Source organism: Phymastichus coffea, unplaced genomic scaffold, assembly GCF_024137745.1.
Source record: "Phymastichus coffea isolate CEN01 unplaced genomic scaffold, Cenicafe_Pcof_1.1 PCOF00118, whole genome shotgun sequence".
NCBI classification, from domain to species: Eukaryota; Metazoa; Arthropoda; class Insecta; order Hymenoptera; family Eulophidae; genus Phymastichus; species Phymastichus coffea.
The window spans coordinates 535,125-561,960 of NW_026706929.1; the positions used below are offsets into that span (position 1 = coordinate 535,125).

A 26,836-nucleotide genomic window follows, 5' to 3' on the forward strand; every position below is an offset into this window, starting at 1 on the left:
AAATTTAATTTTCCTCGTCAGCCCGGACCCTCGCGCGCGCCCGCGCCCCGATATTAACCCCCCCGGATTTGTGTATCGCTCTAAGGCGCCACCGGGAATTTCATTAAGATCGCCGATAAATCACTCGATCGCGCGCTCGCCCTAATTGCATTTTAAATTGCCGCCAGTCCGTGCCGGCTCGCTGCCACTCGGCATACGCGGCGCACGCGTGGCCGGACAACTGTGGCTGGTCGCCGCCGGATCGCGAGGGGCTCTTTACACCAGGTGTTACGATAAATTCGGCCGATATTTTATTCAGGCGCCGAGCCGCTTTTCAATTCGCGCACGTATCGCGCCGGAAGACGCAATTTCTCGGGCTCCGGCTCCATCCATCCGTCGGCCGGCTGGACCGGCCTGGAGACTGGGCCGATGAAAAAATAATAAGCTCCAGGGAGCGGTCAGCGAGGTGCGCGGCCCCGCGAGCCAAATCATCTTCCGCGGCTGCTCGATCGAGCCTCCCTCGGCGCGGCAAGCGGCAAGCGGCAAAGCGAGAGCGCGCCCTTTGCTCGCCACTCGCAAGCTCTCGCTCCTTCCCTGCCCCGGCCCCCGTGTCCTGCGCTCGTCGTAGATGTTTGGCTTCTACTGAAATTAAAAATATCGATTCCCGTTGGCGCGGCCCGGGCTTCATAGAGGACTCAATTCGTTTGTCTCTCCTGCAAGACAATAGCCATTCTTCCCGCGGACAGTAAGAGCTACAAATTGCAGTTGCCCGCCGCTCCCTCTTTCCCTCCCCCGCTTCGCCGGTGCTTCGCTGCGAATTTGCTCTCCGCCGCTCTCAGAAATCCCAAATACAAAAGCTCTTGTTCATTTGGTTTTTGCCTCGCTCCTTCCTCCGTTCGTTTTTCTCGGTTTTTTTTATGCCAGCGGTACACTCTCCTCTGCCACCGACACGTTCTCGCGCGAGAGCTACGCCGAGTTTCTCTTTGTGCGCGTCCACGCACTGGACCGTGTTCGACCCACTGACTCAAAAGTCTGAGCAACGTCGATAGCCATTTTTGTTATTCGATATTGCGGGGGCTGCTTTGTTTAATCCTGGCCGGGTGCGGGTGCGGGAGAGCGAGCGGGCGGGCGCTCGGGCGGAGAGGAAAGGAGGCAGGAAGGAAGGAAGGGTGTTGCGGCACTCCAGCCCCCGTTCGACTACGAGTCTTGATTAGGCTTCCGGTTAATTAATAACCTCTCGCACACAGCCACGCACGCGGAGAGCCACATATGAATATGCATGCTCGTCGTCGTCCGCGTCGTCGTCGGCGTCGTCGTCGTCGTTGTTGCGGCAGCCGCTTCGGCGAGGATTTCGTTGCGAGGGTGACGCCGAGACCACTGATTTGCAGTCGGAAAACAAAGGGGGATAAACGCCCCCAGCGTCGCGTCGATGCCCCGCCAAATCACACGAGCGTGGCCGCAAAAGTCGCAAAATTAATGCGGGGCGCCTTTACTCGCGCGCGCGCGCGCGCACGGCAATTAATCGACGCGCTCGGGAGCCGCTTTAAAGTTTTAATTACGCAGCGCCGCGAACGGATATTTTCGTCGAGCACGTGGTACGGCAACACTGCCGCCCGATGCCCCGAGAACTCAATCAAGACGTATCCGCCGTCGAGCCCGAGCGGCTCTTGGCTCTCTCGCTCGCTCTTTCTCGGCTGCGCGCCGGCAAAATTGAGAAATCACCGCCGAGCCGCGCCGACATAGCGCGCGCTTTTTGCCGATCAGCCGCGGCGCATTTTCGATTCGCCGCGTGTCGCGAAAATCCGTCAGAAAATGAATTAACTTTTTCTCGGGCGTGCGCGTCCCGAGCGAGCCCGAATTAACTAGCCGACTGCGCCGCATTCTTCGCGGCGGCCGAGGCGAATCGGCGCGGAGCGTAATTTGCTTTTTGCGCGGCCAGGCCGGGCAGCGCGCTATCGGGCTTTTTCCAAATTGAAACGACAGTTACTCAGAGCATCGGGCGCTTTGATCGATAGGACGCGGGCCGCGTCGGGCCGATTAAAGCCCGATTAATATTCATCAAGCGCGCCGAGCGAAGGCGCCCGAGCCGCGACAACTGCGGCGTCGCGCCGCCGGTCAAAGTGCGCGATAATGCGGCCCGCGTCGGAAAAGCCGGCCCGAGTCGCAATTTGTATTTAAATAGGACGAGATTGCGCGAGGCGCAAGGCAAATAAGCGATTGGCCGAGGCGCTGGTCGGACTATGCCGGCGAAATATGCCGCCGCACACGTCCGAGGAGCCCATCTGCATGATATTGGCCGGGCGCTCGCCGATCGATTCTCGCCATTCGAATGTCGGTGTAATTGATCAATCAGCCCTCGGCGATCGAGGCCTTAAAAGCACCTACGGCTTATTTGCACAAGCCTCCGCCTGCCGGCCTAGGATTTTCGTTCGCGCCTCCGATCGATCTCGCTGGAGGGACGCGAGCAGCCGGCCAATTTTATTCCCGCTGCGGCGCGCATAATAACGGCCCTCGTCCCGGAAACAATATGCAGCGATAAAGGCCTCGACGCGATATTGTACGTCCGCGCGGCGCAGTCTGCCGCGAGGTCTGCCGAGGGATTTCGCCTCGGGCCGCCGGTCACTCGTCCGATCTGCCTGCGGCGATGGGGATCGATGGCGCATGCCGCGCCAAGCCGGACCAGCCAAGCTGTCGCCGGCGCAATAAGTGGCGAACGCGCGCCGCGAGCCTTCGCGGGACGGCGATCCGACGTAGCCCGCGGCTGGGCGGACCGCTGCTCCAGCGCCGAGCTTACGGCTCGTTCGCGCGCGAGCGCCGGCAACCGAAAGCAGATGTCTGCTGCAGTTTTTTGTCTCGCGGCCCGACTCGCTATGCCTGCTTTTTTCGTAGCAGGAAGCTCCGCCGGCAATCGTTAAAAACACATTTCGCGCGTACTCGCGGCGGCTCGCGGCGGCTCGCGGCGGCTCCTGTTTCCAACTCCAAAGCCCAAGATGCCGCTCTTTTGTTTTTTCTCGCCTCGGCGTTTCCTATGAAAATTATTAGCTCGGCCAAGGCAGAGGATAAATGGGGAATTAATGACAGCAGTAGCGCGCGGAGAGGTGCGCGCGAGTGGAGTTTCCCGTAAAGGTACATTTAATAGGCATTATCAATCAATTAATCAGGCCGCGCGCATTCTCTTTGCGCGCAATGGCAGACTGAGAGAGCGAGCGAGCTGTAATCACTTATCGACCGTACCGGCAATGTCTGTACATACAAAGGGCCCCCTCGTCGCAAGATTAATTATTACGTTGACGCGCGCCGCCAAGCTATCTAAATGAGAATCGCGGAGAGCGGGCAGGGCGCGGGCAGGGCGCGGGCAGGGCGCGGGCGCGGGCGCGGCAATTAACGGCAGTCAGAAAAGTATATCCGAGCGGCGTGGATCGCAACTTTTAAATGTAGCCGCTCGCACTCGGGCAAAAGTACATCGCGGCGACGATCCGCGCGGCATTGTTGCGCCGGGCCGCGGCCGGGCGCTTATTAAAATCCCACAATGCCACGTGCTCGGCCGGGCGCCGTGTTGCGAGAAATAAGAAAGTTTTAATGGAAGTACGAAAGGCCATCGGGCAGAGCGACTTGGCGCGCGGACGAGCCGGGCTACGCCCGACAATTACGGCATTGTCCGAACTTCTCTAATTTGCCTCTCTCGGCGGCGGCGGCGGCGGCGGCGGCGGCGACGCCTCGCGCGCGACACAGGGCCTGCCACTTAATCGTCCTCCCCGACGCGCGACTCCGCTCCGGCGCGCCGCCCGAGAATCCAGCCGATCGGGGACAGCTGCGCGCAGGCGTTCGGCTATCTATTCAATTATCACCTCCTCGCCGGAGCTGCAGCTCCGCGGCCTGCACGCTCGCCTGCGCGCGCCGCACTTTAATCCCATTTGACGACTTCCGCCCATTCAGTCTTGGCGGCGCGCTTCGTCCGCTGAGCGACGTGTCCTGCGGCCCTCCTCGCTCCTTTTAATGCCTAAATTATATGGGCTAATTGCGGCGAATCCGCGCCGCCGCCGCAGCGAGCGCGAGAGCCGCTTTGTTCGGCGCGCGGCTGCAGATAGGCCGGATAAGCGGCTGCAGATAGGCCGTGCTTTAAGGAAGCGGTTAATTACCGGCAGATAGCGGATCGCGCCCGCGTTACGTGGCGCGCGTCGCCGCGGGCGTTGCGCCCGCGCGGTAACGAGCGCGCGCGCCCGAGACGCGGCTCGCGCCAATGACACGTGTCCAGCGCACGCTCGGCCGGCCGCCGCGACCGCGACGTCCGCTCGGCCGTCGATCGGCGCGAGCCGCTTAATTATCGGGCCCCGCGTAATTGGCTCGGGGCTTCGCGGAAATAGCGCCCTCTCGCGCGCCGGCGCAGCGCCGAGGCGAGCTCCGGTACGGCGAATCATTAGGGCTGCTGGATTCAGCGAACGACAAGGTCTTTGCGTGACCGCGAGACCGGGAGCGCCGGAGAAAAACCGGGCGACAATGAGCCCACGATTGTTCGATTGCGCGTAATGGCGGTCGCGCCGCCGCCGCCGCCGCCGCCGCCGCCGCCGCCGCTCGCGTGTCGGAAATGTATGCGCGCCGCGCGCGACAAGGAGCGGACGGCGCTCGGCTAACGGGCGCGCTCGCCTCGATAAAACCACCGAAATTACGAGGGCCGCCAGCGGAATGAGCGGGTGGAGTTGCTGCTGGCCGCTGCTGCCTCGGTCCCGTCCGGCGTATAAAATAATTGGCTGTAAAGTCGGTGCTGCGCGGACCCTCGGCGGGCCGGACCGGAGCGGAGCGCGCGTCGGGCCGCGCCGAGCCGTGCCGCGGCGGCTCGTAAATTGCCCGAGATATTTTATTGTGTGACAATTTTTATGGTAATTGTCATTATAAATTGGCTCGCGCGATTATTTATGCCCGCGCGCTGGCTGCACGCGCCTATATATATACGCCCGCTAACGAGGCGCGCGTAAATCACGCGCCAAGTAGGATTTAAGAATCGGCGGCGCGCGCAGCTGCGGCGTTGCCCCGACTCGGCGACCCGGGGGGATTTCGGCTCACGGGCCCCCGAGAGGTATCAATTAAGCGCTGGACGCCTTAATTGCGCGCGACGTTCGATTTACGGTAAAATTAGCGCTGCGCCGCGACGCCTCCGTCCGCGACACCGAAATAACGCGAGCGTAAATCAACGCCACTGTCCGCCGCAGACTCGCAGCCGGGAGGGGGGAGTGGGCCCGCTCTCGTTAAATGATCTCATTAGCACATTCCTGCAGCACGTGTCAACCGAACGCAGCGCTACGTAAATAATCTCTCGTTTGGCATCTGCGCTCACGATTTGTTTTTTTGCCGCGGCTGCCAGCGCTTTCTCCGTCCTCATTTGTAAGTTTCCATCTCGCTCGGCTCTCCGTCCCACCTCTTGCTGATTGATTTGTGCCCCGCTGATGGGGCTAATGAACAAAATAAACGGCATTCCTGAGGCCCTTTCAGCGCGCTTTGACGCTCTTCCTCTCGCTTCCTCGCAGACATCCAATTCCTGTAATTGCGCTTCGATATTACATTCTTGCCCGAACCCGCGAGCTTCCAGCGCCCTCCCTCTCTTTTTCCGCTCGATCAGCTTGCCGCCAATTTTCAAACTCTCGCCGCTTTTCCGGATTCGTCGATCGTTTTGTTTAATACGCCAATTGCCCACCTGCGACATTTCATGGGCGGCCACGACCGCCGAATTCCGATTTTCGCTCGTTTGCAAAATAATCCAGCGCGTGGCGCGCTTCGCATTGGCTTACCAGCAACGACTGCTACCGCTCTCGACCAAACCAGGCAGGCTTCGGTGGACCCTTGGCTCACCTGTGGACCAAAAGTAACAGTCACTTTTTCGATGCATCAAACTCAATAATAGCGAGAGATACCGCCGAATGCAGCCTATTCTAAGAACAGCTCGACACTCGAGTGCACTCGCCTTTTTAAACTTATCAAACGATCGACCGTCGCGCACCAAATTTATTATTCCAACGAAACGCTCTACTCCCTACTCTTCGAGCGAAACTCACTCGATATATTCATTCTTCCAACTAACAACATTAAGATATCATTGTTAAAGTGTCGATGTTATACGCGTGCTCAACACATATATAGGCAATGTATTTTTTCTGATCACTAAATTGATTTTAACACTTGAAACTTTGATCTGACAATTTCTCTATTTTAAATATTCTCAAGAGCTGACGTGAAAAAACGTTGTTAAAGCATCTCATAGAAGTAGCAGTCAAAATTTCAAGTAACTTGAATTTCATTATTCTCGTTTTTCAATTTCTTAGTAGACCTTCTTAATATTCGTTTTTACTTGATTTATTTTATTTACTTAAAAAAAAAACTCAATCAGTTTGGTTCACGATAATGTGTTTCTGCACATGCTAGTTTGTTAAGTTACGTTTCGTAAAATAAAGAAAGAGTATTCACGCTAAACATGCTTTATTGATATACGATAGCGTAATATATCATTTTCACAAGTTCAATTGTAATCTTAACGAGTAATCGGGTCAAGCTGAATGAATTTCTATAGTTTGTAACGTGAAAACTGGCTCCATCTTCAACCTTATAGCGAGGCTCAACATACTATTGATATTGATTCTACAATCTCTATAATAAGACTTTGGATTCAAAGTTCTCTTCACCTTTATCAAAAACTTTTCTTTCGACGGAACCATGTAGTTTTCTATAATTCTAATATATTTATCATTGTTGATTGATTGCTGATAAACAGCTCCAAACAATTCCAGACCCGGAGCCCATCTATTCTTCTTACGGAAATATAAAAATTGTACAATAATTTACTTGCAAAATGTAATGAAAATATAACAACTTTTCGAACTACTTTTCAACTACCTTCCCTTTCATTGGCCTCAGAAAATTGAATCTGATGAATAACTTGGTGTATCTTTTAGAATTACTAAGTTAAAGAATTGTTTCTAATTTTGAAAATGTAATGTTTCAAGCCAAATATGCGCAAACGTTCTTCGGTAAATCATATGGATAAAAATGAACGTTTTTTAATTGATCAGACAATGGAGTGTAAGGCGATAATTTGAAATAATTATCACAATGATTGTAATTTTTAAGATTGTTTTTAATTATTTATACAGGATGTTGTGGTAATCTGCAAGTAAGCTTGAAAATAGGTATCGACTGTTGAACGCCTCGACAAAGACTGCTTCTTGGCCTTTTCCTCGCGATATATGACCCCAATCCATGTGCTTATGTTTTTGGCTACAGCCCTATAGGTCTGTCGTCACTTGATCGCTGAGGGATAAGCAGCGGCAGCAAGTTCAAGCCGCTAACTGTTGCCTCGATGTATAGAGTCTTGATTATGTTTTTTCAGGAGTTTATTTAGATAAACAATGCTGCAGGTATTTTCAAGAATAGAAACATAAAAGTGCAACAGAAGCATTAGGCTTCGATATCCGAAAGGAGAAAAATGAAATTTTCCAATAAAAGCTGAAACGACACGAGGATATTTATCAGGGTAACCAACTGGCGATTATCCATTGTAGATACGCAATATATTTTGAAGGAAGAAACAGTTGCACAAGTGCCGTCGTGTATCGTTGAAGGTAAAAGAAACTTGATCGCAAAGGCAACTTTCGAAAGATCAATCCCGTGGCAGGGCGGAACAATCGTGCCGTTGCTTGCGTGACCAACGGGCTTTGGACGCGCGCGCGCGCGCGCGACTGATGGAGCGGAAGGAACGTCGCGCGCAATAGTTTCGCATTCGCTCAAGTGTCGTTGGCAGGATATACGTGCTCGCGGCGCATGTTACAGCGATCGAGGCGCGGTGGAGCTCGCGTCGGAATATTCAAGGCGATTAATGCCGTAGGAGCGGAGCAGGGCGGCGGCAAGCCTTTTGCCGGTGACTTTATTTACTGAATCCGCAATGGGGAGCGCTAGCGTTAAATTTGCTAAGCGAGCGAGAGAGAGAGAGAGTGCGCGCTTTATCGCAAAGAGTGTATCCCTGGCGTGACTGGCGAAAGCGAAGACGAGAGCGCGAGGCAGAGCCAGGAGCGAGTCTACGCGCGACAAGGCGGATTTAATCCCGGCAAATTAATTCCATTTTCTCCGGAGCATCGCGCATTCTCTCTGTGTGTTATTTCGCCCTTCGTCAGCCGAGCTATGCGCGCTGCAGACAAGGAATTGTTAATTGCTCGTGCGCGCTGCGCCAATTTGCATTGATCAATTCTAAATCAGGCCACGGCGCGGCCTAAGCTACGATCGTCGCTCGCTCGTCTCGGCCGATCGGTTTTTCGCCAAGGCGCATACGGCCGCGCGCCAGTGCGAGTGGATCCGCGCGGGGCCACGCTAACCGAATTGACGAGTCGCGCGAGGCGGCAATCTAGCGCTCGATTGCCATCGACAGCTGCGCGCGCGCGCCACTCGAAAATTCCGCCTAATGACTCGGCAGTGACTTGGGCCGACAGACAGCTGCAATCGGCAGCTCCGATTCGCGCGGTTCCCCCATGGCGCGGAGCTCCCCGAAAAGCGCGCGCTCGTAGGGCTCGAACAATCGAAAACCGTGCGCGCGAGTACGATGGCGCGCACGGTGCATTAGAGGGCGCGCAGCCAGATCAAACGCTCGCGCTGCAGCGCGGGTGCGCCACAGGCTAATGCGGTTGTGTGCCAGCGCTGCGCGGCTTGGCGTTCGCTCTACTGGACTGTCACTCGATCTAAATGCGCTCTAATGGACTGCATTAAACAGCGCCCGATGCGCGTGGCATGCGCGTGGCAGGACGAACCGAGCCTCTCGTGCGCGCTCCCGACACCTCGCCGCGGAGCTAGACTGCGGGCCGCGCCGCTACGGCTACTTAGCCGAGCCAATTCGATATCTGCAGCCGAATAAATGCCTTGATAAATCGCGGCCTCCACTCGGGCTAAAAGCGCGCGCTCTCTCTCTCTCTCTCTCTCTCTCTCTCTCTCTCTCTCTCTCTCGCCAGCTATTTGCCTTGGGGGAATAATAAAAATCCATTTCCGCAGATTGCCGTCGATCGATCGCTAATAAAATTAACTGCGAGCTGAAAAAAACAGCGGAACAGAGTACGGAGAGGGAGAGAGAGAGAGAGAAGCGCGCGCGTAGATGAAATGGATTTGTACTGGCTGCGCGCGCAATTAAACAAAGTGCTGCGAAAAATCCGCAACTTGTTGAGCGCCTTAAATATTCATCGCTCGGCACTTAATAAGTGCGCATTTTTCTCGCTTCTCGGGGCGCAGACGCCGAGGCCACGCAACATCCAAGGCAAGCAGTAGCGGCCTAATGGACACTCTCTTAGCGTAATTAAAAGTAAACACGTGCGCGGCCTGCGGACGCTTATCGGCTGCACGCCTATTCAGCGCCCATTCATATCCCCCATTGTCCCGCTAATGATAAATCAACAAGCCGCCGCGATCGTCGCGCTCGGCCTCGATAAGCCCTGCGAAGAACCTCGTGTCGCCGACGAGTTTCCGCCGCGCGGAGACGCGAAGAGACGCGACGAGCGTTTCGCTCGCTACGTGCGGCCCGTGGGACTGCGGACGGCGTTAACGAGCCGACTCGGAGTATAATGGCGGCCAATCGAGCAGCTCGCGGGAGCTGAATTTTTGGCAGGCAGCAGACGAAGAAGGAGCACGAGGATGACGCGGAGGAGGAGAAGGAGCAGCGGCAGCAGCAGCAGCAGCAGCCAGCACAAGACGCGCTCCTTTGAGAGCTGCGCGCAGCTGCAATCAATTATGCAGATCGCGCGAGGAATTCGCGCAGCCGGAAGAAAAGAAGAGAGGGCGCAAGTCGTTTAGCCCTGCGCTTTGAAGTCGCTGGCGCGTAATGTCAGTGGTACTTTGGCCGCGCGCAGCGACCGCTCTGCTGCGCGCATCGGCTGTCAAGCGGGCCGCGCTTTCGCGAATCGAATTGTCATTGCGGGGGCAGCGAGAGCGCCCAAATAGCCAGCGACGCCGACGGACGAGCCTTATTTCGAGTTAATTGGCAAAGTTGCGCGAAAAGAAAGGGCCAAAGAAAGCGGGACAGGGGATTAACGGGGGATCAGAAATTTGCCGTGAAAATAAAGCGCGCCAGCGAGAAATAACGACGGTGACAGACAGAGAGAGAGAGAGAGAGAGAGAAAGAGCGAGTGGGGCTGGAAGAAAGAGAGAACTGCAGGTACTAGCCTTTGTTTGTCGTTCGCTCCAATTACCTCCAACCCGGTAGCTTCGTAATTAACTCCCACTCATTTAACAAACTTTACTTTTAATGTTTTAAAAATAGTAATTAGCAGCGCCGAGAGAGCGAGAGAGAGAGATGGAGGGGGGGGGCTGTAATTAACTATCATGCAACCCCTTTCCGAGCGCTCAACTGAGAGAGCGAGCAAGGAGGTAATTGGAGCGGAGTCTTATATACGGGAATAAAGGCTCTCGCTTAAAACTGCACGCGTGCAAATCCATTAACCCCCTCGAGTTCTTATACTCGCGCGAGCAATTAATCGTCCTCTGGAAAGCAAGAAAAAAAAAGCAAGCGCTTATTTATTTGTCTATAGTGAACTATCGAGCGCTTCCCTTTGGACTGCTCTCTCTCGCTCTCTCGCTCTCTGCAGTTGCTGTGTCGGACGCTCGCCGCGTCGCGATTCGATCCAAGCGTGGCAGCATCGCCAGCAGAGCGCGAGCCGAGAAGAAAACAAAGGATTCGAATAGACTTGTTACGCGCTGCTCGGCATTTTATTGGCCAAGCCTGCCGCGAGCAGTACTTAAGAGGCTTCAGTGTATCAACACACTGCAGCCGAGGATTTTGCTCTCGTTGGAATACCACGCGGTCGTTTTACTCGCGACTACGCCTCTCCTCTCCGTTGCGAGTGGCTGGCGAGTGGTGGGACCCTCGCTTGCTCGCACACCTATTTTTACGCACACTTACATCAGAAACAATCTTCTTTAAGCGTCGCTCTCCCCCTCTCCATCCCCTCTCTCTCTCTCTCTCTCTTGGCCGCGCGCGCGGGACTCGACATTCTTCGCGGCCTTCTACGTCCCGACCATTTGCTCCGGCTTTACCTGGTCGAACTTACGATCGAGCCAACTTATTCGCAGCTACCGAGGTCCACGAAGAAAATCGTCCGACGTCTATCGGTTCGACTGACGAATCGTCGAGGGAGGCAGCAGCGCCGATTGAGCGACAAACTACGAGTGGCAAAGGTCTACGGGAAGGACAGCCGGTTGGATTGTTCCGGAGTAGTGTAGCACCGAGCCAAGATAAAAGCGGAGAAAAAAAGGTCGTACAGCGGGCGTTCGGATCGCGCATGTATCATTCAGCAGTAGCAGCAGCAGCAGCAGCAGCAGCAGCAGCAGCAGTCGCCCGACAAGTCATAGGTGGTATAGGAGCGTCGCGTCGGCGGCAAGAATGAATTAGGCATGCCGGGGCCAGTACGACATACGCTTGCTTGCTTGCTTGCTTGCAGCCTCTTTTTCAATATTAAACAGGATTTAAATTTCGTTCGGCGTGACGACGACGACGACGACGACGACGACGACGACGACGACGTCCCGACGAATTTGCTGGCGAATCGTTTAGAGAAGAGCTGCTGAATGATTGAGTGGCGAAAGAAGACAGCTAGCTTCTGCCGCTCCTTCGTCTTCTTTGCTAAATAAATATTGAGTCGCCGACTCCTACTTGATAATTCTAGCCACAGTTCTCGCGTGTGAATTCGCCCTCTCTCCCTCCTTCACTCTCTCTCTCTCTCTCTCTCTCTCTCTCTCTCTCTCTCTCTCTCTCTCTCTCTTTACGCCCTGACGTTCGACGATTACAAATTGCTGAGGCACAACGACGAACCGACTCATTTGACCTCTGATTTTTCTTTTCCTTCCTCTCTCTTTTTCTCTCTCTCTCTCTCTCAGCGATGCCGCAGAATTATCGCGCAAACGCAAACGCAACATGTCGCTCGCGCGTAAGCCGATACGGACTTTGGCCGTTTCACGCGTGTATACTTGTCGCAGGAATTGCGAGTCGCTCGCCCTTGCGCCACCGTAGCCGTGGACTCACGACAATGCTTCCTGCGATTTAAACTCGCTGCAGCTGCTTTCGACTCTCGTTCAAATTTGAATATATATCGCAACGCGTTTTACGATTATTGGCAGCTTTTACACGCGATATTCCCGCCAATTGGCAATAAGCTGAGATATTTATTATTAATTCATTTCTGCAGTAGTGAAGTATAAAATTTAATGCATACACACGCGCGCGCACACACGTACACACACACACACACACACACGAGTGAATCATAAAACTTTTTTTTAATGTTCTTAGGAGCCATAAAGCCGTACATTTTTGTGAGTCATATTTTGCAGCCACTCAGGCATACGGCGTCCCTCGTAGTATTCGGTTCTATGGTTCTATAATTAAATTTTTATTCGGCCGCGCAAAATAGAGCTCCGAAGAATTTTACGACAGAGCGGCCCAACTAATTCGCCGGATTATTTACAGTTGGGCGACGATTACGCCGCGGAATCAGCGCGACACGGCGGCAAAAGCGCGCGCGCGCGCGCATCGATTGCGAGCGTCCCACATTAGAAATTACGACGAGGACGGATAATAACGCACGATGATTTGCCCCCGCCAGACAGATTTGACAGGCGCGCCCGTGGGCCGGGCGGCTAATAACAGGAATTTCAATGTCGAGCTGGTTTTTATGCTCGCGGGCGCAGCACACTGCCGCGGTATAAATAAGCCCCGCGCGCGCACGATAATGAATCAATTCGCCGCGGAAAAACCAATAAGCCGAATGATTGCATGCGCGAGGTCTGCGCGTTTTTCAATTAATTTAGATTACAAAGCAACACGCTCGCGTCGCGATCATGTCTGGCCTACACCCTCGCTAATTATTTTCGTAGCCGAGCGCACCCTCTGCCCCTCCCGCGTTTTCGGCCGCCGAGCGAAAAGGCACCGAGTCTCGATACTTATCTGCAATAGAGCGCGACGCGCGATCGGCCAAAGTGCGGCTTAACGAAGAGCCGTAAAGGCCACATTAATTTGCGCGGTAATCGCTGCGTATGCGTAGAGGAACGCGCGACGAGACTAATTCGCGGACGCGGAAAATAAAACGGACGCGGCGGCTGCGGCCGGTCGAAAGTGAGTTGTAAAAGCGTCGTAAACCGGTCGGCCTGGACGTGTGTCCCTTCGCGCGGGTCGGGACCGGCCATCACCGAAAAGCAACATCGATCTCGCCTTGACTGCGAGCGCGGCGCAGCCGGCCACCACCATTGGCTCGCGCCGGCGAGGTGTCGAGGCGCCGTCGAATGGTAGCGAGCGGCCCGCGGTGAAAGTGCAAGCAGCTGGCCCGCGCGCTGCCGGCTCTCGACTCGTTATTAATTTTTTCAGCCCGGCAATGATCGTTAAGCGGCCGCCCGAGCGAGCGCGCCTGCATGCGCGCGCAGCTAATCGCCAATCACTAACACTTGACAGCTAATTTATAGCTGGCGTTTATGATGCTGCTCATTCCTCGCTGTTTATTTTGGTTGCGGCCTCGCGCATTCCCCGCCAGCATCGCTCGCCCTCCTCGACTTTCCCGATGCCCCCGTCCGCGGCGGAGCTTGCGCAACGCTGATTATCAATTAGCGGCAAGACCACTGGCGGACGGGCAAATCCGCTCGGCAGCCGAGTGCGCGCACAAAGCCGAAATAAGATTCAGCCCAGGTCGCGCGCTCGTCAGCTCGCCATAAATCGATCAACCCTTAACCGCTCGGTTTACTACCGGCGTGCGCGCAGACAGGCGCACAGGGAGAGAGAGAGTCTCTCGCTGAATAGCGCGCGTGGGCCGGAAGTCAAAAAATCGTCCTCACAAATCACGAGGCGCACAATGGGACGATTGTGCGCCTCGCGACTCCGCGCGTCGACAAACAAGGGCATCCTAACCCCCTAACTAACTACTGGATGCTGCCGGCGCTGCTGCTGCTGCTGCCGCCGCTGCTGCTACTACTGCTGCTGCCGTTGTTGCTGGGGTCAGGCAAATCTATTGCCGGAAGCGAATATATTCGCGGCGTGCGCATTTGTCTGTCCTCGCGAAGCATGGAAATTGGAGAAAGACGACGACGACGACTCACTTTTATTCGGCGCGCGACTGCGGGATTGATTCGCAACTCCCCCCTGCCCGCAAGTCCGCGCCGTTTTACGTCGAATTTTTATCACCGAACGCCCAATTTATTACCCGCCCAGATTTTTATGTCAGTAGCTCCGTTTTTTCATTTTTCAAATGGCGCCGCCGCCGTCGCTGCTCGCTCGCGCGGTTATCGCAAACAACTTGATAAAGGGCCGAGCAACAGCGAAAACAATGGACAGAGGCCAGGCTCATTTGCAACTCTGGTCATCGACGGTCGCGCGCCCACGAGAGGCAAGGGGCCTTGCCGAGGTACGTCGCGCTAAAAGCTCTCTGATCGATGACTGATCAATTAGCGCGCGGACGCGAGGCAGAACCAAGCTCGCGCGAGCCTCTTCCGCTTTCTCCGTTGTCCTTGTCGCCGCCGCCGCCGCCGCCGCCGCCGCCGCCGCGCCAACTTTTCTCCGCCGGGCAAAGTTGCGCAATCCCCCGCAAGATGTATACGGCCAATGGCATCCTTAACGACCTCTAACGGGACTCGCGAACGATAATCGCGCGGCCCGCGAACAGCGCCAACTTTCTTTCTAATTAAAAATATAAATAAACTAGCGCCGGCGGATACTCGGTGGCGCTCAGCTGCGTTCGGGCTTTTTGGCGAGACGACAACGCCGCCGATCGGACTAATTACAAGCCAAACGAAAACGAGCCGTCGACTCGACGCGGCTCCCTCGGTCCGTGCCGCGGAAGCGCGAAGGTCCGCGGGCGACTTTCGAGGGGTCGCTCGAGCTGGCGGCCCCTCGTAGGCGTCAGCTGACTCGAGGGCAGCCGAGGCCGTCGGACGCTGATCGAGCTCCTCGCCGCTGAATTATTTATCCGGCGCTCATTGGCATAGTCATGAGTTGGCGATCATTTATCGGCGCTACGTAGCTCGGGCGCTGCGGACACGGGCGGCGCGGCGATTTATCGTTGACGGCGATCGATCATTGCCGCCATCTCGCGCACTCGTCGCGGAGCTCTTGCCGAGAGCTGGCTCGTCCTCGGCGCCAGCCTACGCCGGTTAGCGAGTGGTGCGACTGCAGCACCTCCCGCCTGGTTTGTTATAGTCGGCCGACGCGACGCCGCGAGTAACGCTCGTAAACGGAGGACGAGTCCGGCGAGCTGCGACAGTCGTCGTCGTCGTCGTCGTCGTCGTGCGCTCGTACGGCGAGGTGGATGAAGCGGCTCGGATCGCACGCGCGCATTCGCACGGATTAATAAACTAAGTGTGGCTGCCCCGTACGGCCGGCGCCGCGCGGCCAGTAACGCCCAGCTCGCGTAAATCACGACGCCGCGCTCACGTCTTCGCCTTTTTCCTGCTCTTCTGCCCCACACTGCGCGTCTCTCTTCCTTTTGCGCCACGCGCCGACGCTCCGCGTTTTTTTGCGCTAATAACGCACACGAGAGGAGCCCCCACATCGCTCGCCGCGGCTCGGCCGAGCCTGTTTTTTGCCCGCTAGTGCTCGCGCGTAGACCTGCTCGCTTGTTTACTTCCGGTAACAGGGATGATGTTGCAATTGGACGGCCTGGCGCACCGACGAATCCAAGCTCCATCGACTTATTGCTCTCTGTTTTCGCACAAAGTCTCGTCAAAGCTTCCACGTTTACTTGAAAACTGACGTAATTCCGCGTAGTATTCTCTCATAGCTTCCGTTTTCGGCGCGATTGCTCATGCGCATGCCGCAGCGCTGCCTGCCGCTATATGTTTTCCCTTCCTTCCGCTCGATTTCTATTGACTTTGAAGGTTATCGAGCCGATGTTGTTCCTCCGTTTATTCAATATCCGTCAACGATAAAAACTCAATGACTATGTTCCAGTCGTCAAGGACCTAATTGTTTTTCGCGCGAAAATTCAGCTTGGATTGCCCGTCTGACCACGCTCGACCGATACTACTGACGTCGTATTTGTCGATTCGGTTCGATTCGACTTGGGTCTGTCGCCTACGAGTTCCGTCCACGCGAAACCCCGTTGGAAGAGAAGAAAATGTCCGGCGGTCGAGTGCAAGGTAAAACAGTAGGGGCTGGCTCGCGGCGCGTTGCCCCGGTGATATTATGCCTCGGATCGGACGCGCGACGTCGCGTCAGCTCGCGGAAGAAGGCACGGGTCGGACCCCGCACCGCAAGCCGCCGCGTAATTTCATTCGGGCGCCGGCAGCAGCCGTTCTGGAGACGCAGCGCCGGCCGATCGCGCGGCGGCAACGACGGAGATCGAAAAATAATGCGGCGGCCGGGCCAGCTGCAGTCTCCGGCGCAGCGGCGGGCAGAGCGGCGGGCAAAGCGGTGGGCAAAGCGGTGGGCTCGAGCGAGCGGCAACTCTGTGTGTGCTCGCGGCAAACGCACGACCGGCGGCTAATAAACGTAATTAGCCGGGGCTGCAGCGCAAGGCAGAGCTTGTCCACGTATATCGCGCATGTGTGTTCATCCGGCCGTGGACGCATCGATCGGCCGGCGCTCGGCCGGCGCTCGGCCGGCGCTCGGCCCGCCGCCGGCGAGGCACGGGCCTCTTGCTCTCGCGAGGTCCGCGCGTCGGGCCGCGTCGCTCAAACGAGCAGCTTCCATTCGTCCGCGATCGCGCGCACATAATGCGCGTGGCCATTTCCCTTTAATTTCCTGCGGGCTCGGCGCTCGGCCCGCCGGGCTGCTTTTTACATACTCATAAAATTGGCCGAAACCGGGCGTCGCGCGCGGCCGCGCCAACCAAGCGAGCGTCGGCGTCGGGGGCGGAAAAACGGGCTTCCGGGCGCGGGGCCGAGCGATGGCCGCAGTCGCGAGCTCGATATCCCGAGCGGACGTCGCGGAAGCGGGCCTCATTGTTATTCAATTCGCCGACTGCAGCCGGCGCGCTCGCCGGCGACGGATCTCCGGGCGCGCGTCTCGCGGCGATAAATATCAAAAATAACGAGCGCCCGCGGAAGGTGCGAAGCGCTGCCCCCCCAACAATGGACCAATTACGCGGGAGCGCGCCTCGGCCGCCGATAGCGATCGGGAGCGTCAGGTGCGGTAATGGTCGAGCGACGCCCCGCGGTGCCCGCGCGCGACGACCGCCGCGGACGAATCGTCGCGAGCGAGGGCGCGAGGCGTTTGCCCGGCAAAGTAAAACAGCCAGAGCGGCGGCGCAGCAAGTACAACACGCCGGCCAAAGTCCATTCAATCTAGTACTTGGCGGACAGCCGGAGGGCTGCTCTCGGACGCGCGCGCCCGACGCCCGGCAAAGGGGTTCGCCGCCGAGCAGTCGGCCGAGGGACGGGGGTGGCAGTTTAATATCGGATAATTGAATCCGAGCTGCCCCCGCTCCGCGCGCGGATGGCCGAGAGCCGCGTCGGCTCTCTTATTGCGAGACGCCAAATGAGAGTGGAGCGCGCCGCCTCCGCGACAAGCGGCGCCCGGCCCGACCCGCCGCCCATTGATGCGCTTGCCGCAGCGAAAAACGCTCGGCGGCAAGAGGCCCGGCGCTGGGCCGCTGCGCCGAGTCCTCGCTGCAGTCGCCCGCGGCGCTGCCGGCGATCGACGGCCGATCAACTAACGAATTTCCATGCCGCCCTCCGGTCTGCCGGATGGCGTAGGCGTCGGGTAGTTTTATTAAAGTGCAAAAATTGGAGGAGGCGGCGCGGCCGCGTCTTGGAGGAATGCAATATTTCGACGGATTCATTTGGCGGAAACATTTCTCCGCCTCGTTGTCTCACTCGGGCGCAGCGGCGGGCGGGGGGGAGCACGCGGGCGCGCTCGTGAGAAAAAATTCAATCAAATCCCAAAGGTGCCGCGCGTGCTGAATTCTCGAGACGCGTTCCTCGCCCGGAGACGAGTGCCGTGCGAGCGGGGGAGCGCGGCTGGGCGGGGAGACGCGCGCGAGGCGAGAATGGCGCGCGCGAGCTGCGCCCGCGTCTCCGCGAGAGTCCGCGCCGCTGGCCCACATCGCGCGATCGCGACTGTCACGGCGGCGGAGGCCGGGCCGAGAGGACTCGTGGAACACTCGCGAGAGTGGCTTTCGCGAGCTGCCGCGTGGCATAGGCATGCGAGGCAGAGGGCCGTTATTGATCGACTCGACTTCGCCGAGGGACGGACTGGCTGCGTGTGCGCGTGCAACAAAAATGCAGCCCCGCGAGCGACGCGTACGAGCGGGCGATCACGCGCGCGACGCTCGACGCTCGACGCTCGGCGATCGACGAGCAGAGCGAGCAGAGCGAGCAGAGCGAGCGGCCGTTGTCTCTGCTGGCCGGCTCTGGCGACTCGCAACTGGAGGGGCTGAGCGCTCGCAAAAATTGACGACTAATTAAACGAACGATGCCCGACTGGAGTTGAGTAATCCGATGTTTAATAAGAGCATTAGGTGTCTCGAGAGCGGAGCACGCGGGGGAGACGCGAGGGAAAGAGGGTCTGGCTGGGCTGTCGAGAGTCTTGAAGAGGATCTCGTCGTAGCACGCGGCTTATAAATCGGCCGCGCGATAAAAATGCAATCAAAGTCGTTTGGGTAGGTGGGCGAGCGCGAGGCGGCGCTTGGCGGCGCGACGAGAGGGCTAATTAATTAAGTGACGCCCTTTTTAATTTGGAGCTGTCGCCGTCGCGGCTCGCTTATCGCGCGGCCGCCTGCATTCTTTGGGAATTAAAATTTTTCTCGATGGTGCCGTGCGACGCTCGAGCGCTCGGGCGCCCGAGAGAGGGCAAAAATGACGTATCAATATCAGCCGTGAGCCAGAGAGAAGGAAGGTGGCAGCGTGTTGGCGTTGCACGGCTCATTAATTCGACTGGTCGTCGAGGCCGCGAAATGTTGAAATTCAAGAGCGTGACTCACAGAGCGGAGAGTGAGAGAGCAGAGCCGCTCGCCCGACCGCTAGCCGTGTCCTTCGAGATATTCGCAGTGCACGCGAGCGCCGAGCCGCTCTCCTTCCTCGTTCCTCGCCTCTCTCCTCTATTCGCGTAGAGTCCTGTGCCACCTACCCGTCGCCTCTGCGCTCCTAATCCAGCCAGGACTCCGCTTACTTGCCGTTGCGCGGCGCTCGCTCGCCCGCTCGACCTCGTTTCCAGCGATCATCCTCTCCGAAGAATTACTTTACAGCGGGCTTTACCGAAATTTAATTTCAAGTAATGGCCGTAATCGCGGCTGGTAATACAAGCTACTTTCGATTCCCGTTATACCTGCGAGGCGAGCCGACGATTAACGCCGACAAAAGCCAATTTTATTTTAGCCCACTCGGCTTATGAAAAGCACTCGGGAATTTCGTATTTTTCACAAGCTCGCGCGGCACACTTTCCTCTCTTCCGTCCCCCCTTTTCGCCTTTTCGCCTTTTCGCCTTTTCGCCTTTTCGCCTTTTCGCCTTTTCGCTCGCGTTTCATTTGGTTATCGGCCATATTGAATAACGGTTGAAAGCCGGCCTCGTTTCGCCACCGAAAAACACGCTGCCAGGCCAATTTGTTGATCGCTAACGAAAATTGATTCGATCGCTGTTTAACAAAGGCGATCGCTTGGCAATTGGATTGGGCGAGCGATGCTTTCCAGCGCAGGTCGGTGATGTTGCTGGCCGCGGCGCAGCTATACGCAGAGGCACTTGGCACACGAGCGGAATTCGCGAACTCAAGGTCAGTCAGTCAGGCAGGCAGGCAGGCAGGCAGGCAGGCAGGCAGGCAGGCAGGCAGGCAGCAGGCACCGCGAGCGATGCGCTCGAGGCGGCTAGGCGCGTTTGCGCGCATTTGCATGCGTCTAGCGAAAGTCACCGCTCGAGCGAGAGTCAACGAAGAGCGCGCGTACGGCGGGTTATTTATAGGGGAGCGGGGCAATCCTGACAGGATGCGACGCAGAGCACAATAGTGGGGGTACACGTGTTTGGCGCGCCTGCAGCAGAGAGCCAGCGAGCGTCTATTAGCGGCGAGAGGTAGCTCGAACAATGGCCTCCATTAACGGACGCAGAGCGGCCGCCGTTAATGGCCAAATTGTGCGCCAAGTCATTTGTACGCCCGAACTTGGGCTCGGCGCTCGGGAAGCCTGCAGCGTCAGCTCGGCGAGGGCTTTGTCGTCGACGCGGCCACCGCCGAGCAGTCGGCCGCACCGGAGATCGGACGCTCGGCCGCCTCGCAACTAGCTCCTGTCGCTCGATTCAACTTGGCAACACTTACGCTTCTTCCCGCGGCGAAGCCGCTCGGCACGAGCAGGGAAAGCCTACGCTGCTGCTACTGCTGCTGCTACCGCTGCTGCTGATGCTGCTGGTGCTGGTGCTGGTGCTGCTGCTCCGTCGCCACGTGCTCGTCGCTCGCTCGCCCGGCGCTGCGGGCACATCCACGAGGACGCTCACCGCTCGCTAGCCGCGGCCTCGAGCTCGGCTGGTCGTCGACGAGCAGCGGTCAGCGTCATGGGCAGCGCGAGCTCGTCACCGCGAGCTGGCAACGGCGGCACTGCACCGCGCGCAAGCGAGACTCCACGAGGTTAGGTAGCTGGCGAGATACGCGCGACGCTCGCTGCCGGCAGACTGGACTGCCGGAGCATCCGAGAGGCGCTGACGGCTGGGCCGAACTCGCGATTCTGCGCGCCGCGGGCGCCGCCGGCTGCGCTCCCGCTGCCGCCGCGGTGCCTCCCACTCGCGCGCCTCGCTTTCGGCTCCCCGTGGGCCGGCCAATTGCTCCGCTCGCCTTTTCCGCGACCGGACCCGGCTCCTTCCGGCACGCCGTCCCCCGCGGGCAGCGCGCCGGCCCGGGTCGCCCGCGACCGGCGACGGAGGCCTCCGCGCGGCGGCCGAGCGCGGGCGCGCGTACGCGGGCGCGGAGGTGGGCGCAGCGAGTGTCGCGCGGCGGCCCGAGGAGCCGAGCCCAGCGCCATCTGGCGAAGGCGCGAAGAGCACTCGAGCGGCGGAGCGGCTCGGCCAAGCGAGCGGCCGAGCGGCGCGCCCCGCGCCGCGGCCGCGCCGTCGTCCGCGTCCTCGGCGGCCGGCCCCGGCGGCGGCGCGGGCGGCTCCGAGGCGCGACCGCGTCCGCGGCCCAGGGCGGGGGCCGGGGCGACGCGGGGCTCGCGCGCGGAGAGCACGTGCGCGCGGAGGCGGCCGAGGGCGCAGGCGCGCCACGCCCTCGCCGCGCGAGGAGGAGCGAGCTCGCGCGCCGAGCCACTCGCCATTGGAGACTCTTTCACCTGGCGCCGCGGCCGCGGCTGGGATGCCTCCCCCGCCGCGCGCGCACACCTGCGCGCCGGTCCGCGCGCCAACCTCCGCCGGCGGCCGCGCGACCGGTACCGGGCCCTCCGCGCGCGCGGCCCCGGCCAATCTCGCTCTCCGCGAGGCCGTCGATGGCCGGGCCTCTGCGGGCGCGCTGTCCCCGGCGGACCGATGGGCTCGCGCCAGTGCCTATCTTTCGCCCCGGGGCTCGGCAAATTATTGTCCGCTCGCACGAAAGACGCGCGCAGACGGGCGAGCCTGGCGCGAGCTCGTCTGGCCCCAGCCTGCTTTCGCGCGATGGAAGCTTCGCTCCTCCGAGGCAGATGGTCTAGAAATGCGAAGTGACCGCTGAAACACGCCGGTCGATCGATCGTTCGACGGATACATCGTTTTGAAGCGGCAAACTTGCGGCTGACGACGTTCCGATAGCATCAGGCGCAACTTATCCACCGGCGACTGCTCACGCACCGAGTGCGTAGCTCGCTCGTCAAGTGGTCCTTTACAAGTAGATAACAAGTATAAATTATAGAAATGTATATACATGTTCTCGGTGAAGCATTTCGTGACAGATCTCAATTGGATAAAGGTCGCGCCACGGGTCGGAGATTGTATCTGCGCGTGTAAATTGTATGTAAATGCAGTGGCTGGCGTTGCATGTCAAAGGATTCGGAGCAGCTGCGTATTTTTCCGGAAAAGCCCGATTCCGAACAGGCGATTCGGAAGGAGCCGCGCAGCTATGAGGCGGCTGACCGGCGATAAGCTCGGAAGGGAAAACAAATAAATACAGAGACAAATAAATAAATAAATAGGCTCGCGGTCGGTGTCGCGGAGTTCGGTGGTGCGCGCGCGCCGTGCGGGGCGGGGGAGGGGGGCGAAAATGATCGATGGCTCGAGGGCTCGCAGATAGGGATCTGGTGTGGCGCGCGGCGAGTCTCGAGATGCCGAGGCGATAGGCGTAATGATATGCCTCTGGCGCGAGGCGCGCGGCTCGCGTGTTGCTTTTCTCCAAATCAATAGGGCAAATAGCGGCGGCGGCGGTCGCGCGCGGATGAGCCCGTAACGAGCGGCGAGCTGCAGCCGGCGCGCGGGAGAGAGGAGCGAAGCCAAGCGAGGCGTAAGCCCCGGAGGAGCGACGCAGCGCCGAGAACTGCGGCTCGCTCGGAAAAGTGCAAAACGCTTTGGCGAACGCGCGCTTTTGTTCGGAAAACAAAAGGGCCGAGGCACCACGTCGCTTGGCTTCGCCCGGCTTCGGCCTCGGCCTCGGTTCCGCAGCCGGCAGCGACCGAAACGCCCGGCCCCGGCTAAGCTCTCGCGCGAACGAAGCCGCCGCCGAGCAAAAGTGCGCAGCCAGCGGCGGCTCCGTTTCTCGCCGAGAGCAAATCTGTCGCGCGCGCGGATAAGCGCGGCAAAGCTCCGGATTACCCGGCCGTGCTGTAACTTATTTTTCACCGCTCGCGTCTTCGCTGCAGCCCCGAAACACAATGCCAGCGCGCGCCGGCTGCTGGGCTATCGGACTCGGCGGTTCCACCTGCGCTCGTGACTCTCGCGTATAGCTGGCCTACGCGGACCGGCATTTGCATGAGAATGCCGGCGCGTTACGGACCAAAGTCGCCTCTTTTCTTTGCGGCCCGAACAGCGCTGCTCGCGACTCCAAGGCGCAACGCCACCGCGCGACAGCGCTCTCCCTGCCAAACGATCGACCGATGATTCGGATAAAAATCGCTGGCGAGTTTGCCAAAGGAAAATACCAATGAGCACTCGAGTGCAGCCTACAACGCGCATCGTACTTAACGAGTAGGCATATCGCGAAAGGATAAACGCCAGCGAGAGAGAGAGAGAGAGAGAGAGAGAGAGCGAGCGATAGCGGTAACGAGTTGAAAAATGCAGGCGGCTGCCTGGGCATCCTCGCGAAAGAGCCCTCGAACAATCGAGGCTCTCGAGTGCACTCTCATCTCTCTCTCGCGCTGGCAAAAGTTCGCTCTCCAGATAAACGCTCTCCCGGCTTATCAAATACTCGCCGAAGTGCCTTTTTGATCCGCGATGAACATCGGAAGAACGAAAAAGAAAAGAGAAAAAGAGGAAAAAACGGGAAAACAAAAAATTTTGCCGCTTCACATCCGCATGTCGGTGCAGGCGCACGCGTATCATTCGCAGCGGATTAGCATTGCGCAACTATCGAGCTTCCGGACTCGAGGAGGATAATGTGCGCGGCGCAGGGGCTTAGCGCGGGGCTGAAACAAAAAGGCGGAAAAAACAAAACAAACAAAAGAACGCCCGCAGCGCGAGATTTACGCGCGCGGGATCGACGGAAAACGAGACCGGGAGCGTCGCGCGGCCGGCGGAACTGCAGCACTCGGACGGTCGTCCTCGCGGAAGAGGCCCGTCGCGGCGAGCGAGCTTTCGGTCGATCGTTACGCCGGGCTCGAGCAACGCCTTCGGCCGGCCGGGAAGAGCGAGTGCCGTGGGAGAGCAAGCCGGCTCGCGCATCCTCGCGCCCCTGCCACCTGCGAAAGCTCTCCCCCAAGGCTCTCGGCTTGGCCGCGCGTGTAATTGTCCGTTTTACGGCGCGCCAACGGAGACCGCGCGCTCTTCTCTCCGCGCGATGTGCGCGCCGGCCGGAGCATCGTTTATTTCCCGCTGCCGACGCTTTACCTGCCAGTTGTTCACATTTTTATCGCCGCCATAACCGAGCGCGCGCGGCCGATTCTCTCGCGCGCTTGCCATTTCCCAGCTCCGCGGCGGATCCCATGTTTCTTTCAGCGCGCGGCATTCGACATTGCCGCGAGAGGCGATTGAGCCGCGCTGCTTTTCTTTCTTCCTCCCCTCGCTCCTCGTCGCTCCGCTCATCGCTCCTCGTCGGCGGTCGGCGTAAAAAGGCCGCGAGCGCGCGCGCGCCCAATAAGTTGCACGATAAAGCGAACGAGCTCCGCCGGAGCGAGCGCCAGGCAGAGTATAGAGCACGGCAGACGACGAGATTTGCGTGCAGTCGGGCCGGCGCACAATAGCCCGAGTATCAGATCGGAGAGCGCGAGGTGCTACGTGGCTACGAACGCGAGCGTTAGAGTCCTAATTCGTCGAGCTGCTCGGCTAATCTGATGCACGGAGGAAGCTTCGCTCGCGCGCTCGCAATCGCGCTCCGAAACTTGTCCGCGAGCATTATTCGGCGGAGATGCTTGGCGCCGATCCCGGCGACGATCCCGGCGACGATCCCGGCGACGAATCCGCGACTGCTCGGCCAGAGGCATCGGCTCGCCTCCGAGCAGTGCTCGGTGTCGACGCGCCGCGGTTTCTTCCCGCGAGCAAAGTTTGTTTTATCGGCCAGGGACAAGCGGCGTATTCCTAATCCCCGTGATTTACAGCTGGCAATCTAATCGAAAGTCAGTCGGCCGGCGAACTTGGGCGGCTCGCGTCTAATCGCAGAAAAGAGATATCCGAGGCAGATATCGGCGAAGACTCGCCCCGGGGACTCCGCCGTAGCCGAGCGCGCGCGTGTCGGTGTGTCGGGGCGCATACCTCCGCCGCGGAGTAATAAGCACCTGCCTGGAAAGCCGCCACTTGATTCATTTCGACGTAAGTAGAGGCTTTGCCCTCTCTCTCTCTCTCTCGCTCTCGCTCTCGCTCTCGCTTTGCTCCGGGGCTTTTCGGGCCGAGAGCTCGATGCTGCGCTCCAAGTCGAGATTTCAGGAGAACGAGAGGGGCTGGACTCGCTCTCGAGAACAATGCAAAAAGAAGTCGGAGAGAATGCAGGCGTGCCAATCGCTTGGATTACCTGCAGCCAGAGCTCGCTTGCCCTGGCATTTATATCAGCCTGCTATTTTTACAATCATTTTTACAGTTGGAGCCTACCCTGTTTCGTTCTCTGCTCTCGTATGCGTGCGCTTTACTTCCCCCCCCCCTCCTCCAGCCCTTTTTGTTTTTAATCCTCGAGCTTTTTCGCTCGGCTTTTGCCATTCTTTTATATTATCCGCGGCATGCCGGTAGCCGTGCGAAATTTCCGCTTCTTTTTTTCTTCCGAAAAATCCCTGCGCTTGCGCTCCGAGTCCGAAAGTTAGAAAAATAAAAGAGAAACACGCGACCTTTATCGCCGTTCGCAGAGAAATCTACCGCCGTTAAAACTTTTAATTTGTTCGAAATACTTTCAATGGACATTTATTACAGGCAACGTTACGACGTTTAATATATGTTCGGCTGTTGGCTCAGCTTTTAATGCCTTTCAAAGATACTTCTCGTTCGTTTTGCCGGCAAATTTGAATATTAGCATGGAAAACGTTTGGGCATTCGAAAATGACGCGGCAGAAAAATGCGAGACAAAGGCTGGCGCGCGCCGATGGAATTATTAGAGGGGGAAAAAGGGCGAGTGATGTTCGAGCGGGCAACGTTGGGAATTGTGGAAAAACGATCGAACAAGGTTATCATTTAGCAGATGCGGCGGGCGCTTCGTGGAAGTACTGCACAGCGAGCAGCAGCGGCGGCGGCGGCAGCGGCGGCAGCGGCGGCGGCAGTTGCATTATTTGCGATACTCGCGCCGAGGTGGAACGCGAAAGTTGACAGAGCAGCGGGAGCCCGCAAAGTTTTGACGCCAAAGTCGGATAGACAGGACTGCAGCGCGGGCGGAACTCCACTGGCGTCCTATGAATTACTGATGAATCGCGCAAGCTCTATTTGACTTTTCTCCGGGGAGCCTTTATTTTCCGTCGTTCTAAGCTCGCCCGAAAAATAGAAGAGCGACGCGGGGAAATACGTGTCCGCGCGGCCGGGAGCCCGCACGCACCGCTAATCCCTGCATAATTCGCCGAGCGAATCGCGCTGCAGAAATTCGTGCCAATCCGGCCGCTGAACGCTGCTGGACGCTCCTTGCCGAACGAACGACCAAACAAAGGCCAAGCCAAACAAAGCCGAAGAGGCGGGCGGCAACAAGGTCGCGCGGACAGGGCGAAATAAAATTGCGCAAGTGGCGAGGAAAAGCGCCGAGGAGAGCGTGAGAGAGAGAGAGAGAGCGAGAGATATAAGTTAACGGGCGCGTTAAACGTTCCGAGAGAGCGCGAGCGGAGCTGCGGAATGTATATACACAGGCTCCCTCTTTTATTCCGAGGATAAAGTTACGATTAGCCGTGGCGGCAGCGACGCCGGGGTCTCGATTTTCAGGCGAGAAATTCGCCAGCGCGAGCAGACGTGGCTCGTAGCGCGGCTCGCGGAGGAGGGAGCTCGTGAAAAGTTAGTGGCGTGCGCACAGGCAGGCAGGCGGGCAGGCAGCTATACGCGTACGCGCGGCTTTAAATGTGCATTATTTGCGAATAATTTAGTTTTCGGCCGGGAATTATTCATGGCGCTCGGCAGCTAGCGCGGCAAATAAACGACGCGCTCGCTCGAGTTGATTGCAAACATTTATTCCAAGGCATCGCGGGCGCGCCGCGGGGCTTTTGCCGCGGACCGCCGCGAGACGCCGGCCGATCGCCGTGTGATCAGCGCCGCTCGAAACGCAAGCCGGCCCGCGGATCAAACGCCCGCGGATCGGATTATTTTTATGGCTGTTAATGGCAGCACGAGGCTCCCGTATCACCGTTGCGCCGTTTCACAAAGCCTCGCGAAAAATCAATT

General features: G+C 58.1%; 1 protein-coding gene across 1 annotated transcript in view; it reads right to left on the bottom strand.

Annotated features, from left to right (window-relative positions):
- The window catches only part of LOC131671031 (LIM/homeobox protein Lhx9-like), a 68,459-nt gene extending 47,905 nt beyond the window's left edge, over positions 1-20,554 (bottom strand). Inside the window, exons 1-2 of the mRNA XM_058947142.1 lie at positions 20,214-20,554; positions 5,763-5,823 (exon numbers count right to left, since the gene is read on the bottom strand). The gene's annotated coding sequence lies outside the window, so the exon portion shown is untranslated. The remainder of the gene's footprint in view (positions 1-5,762; positions 5,824-20,213) is intronic.
- Positions 20,555-26,836: the final 6,282 nt, after the last annotated feature.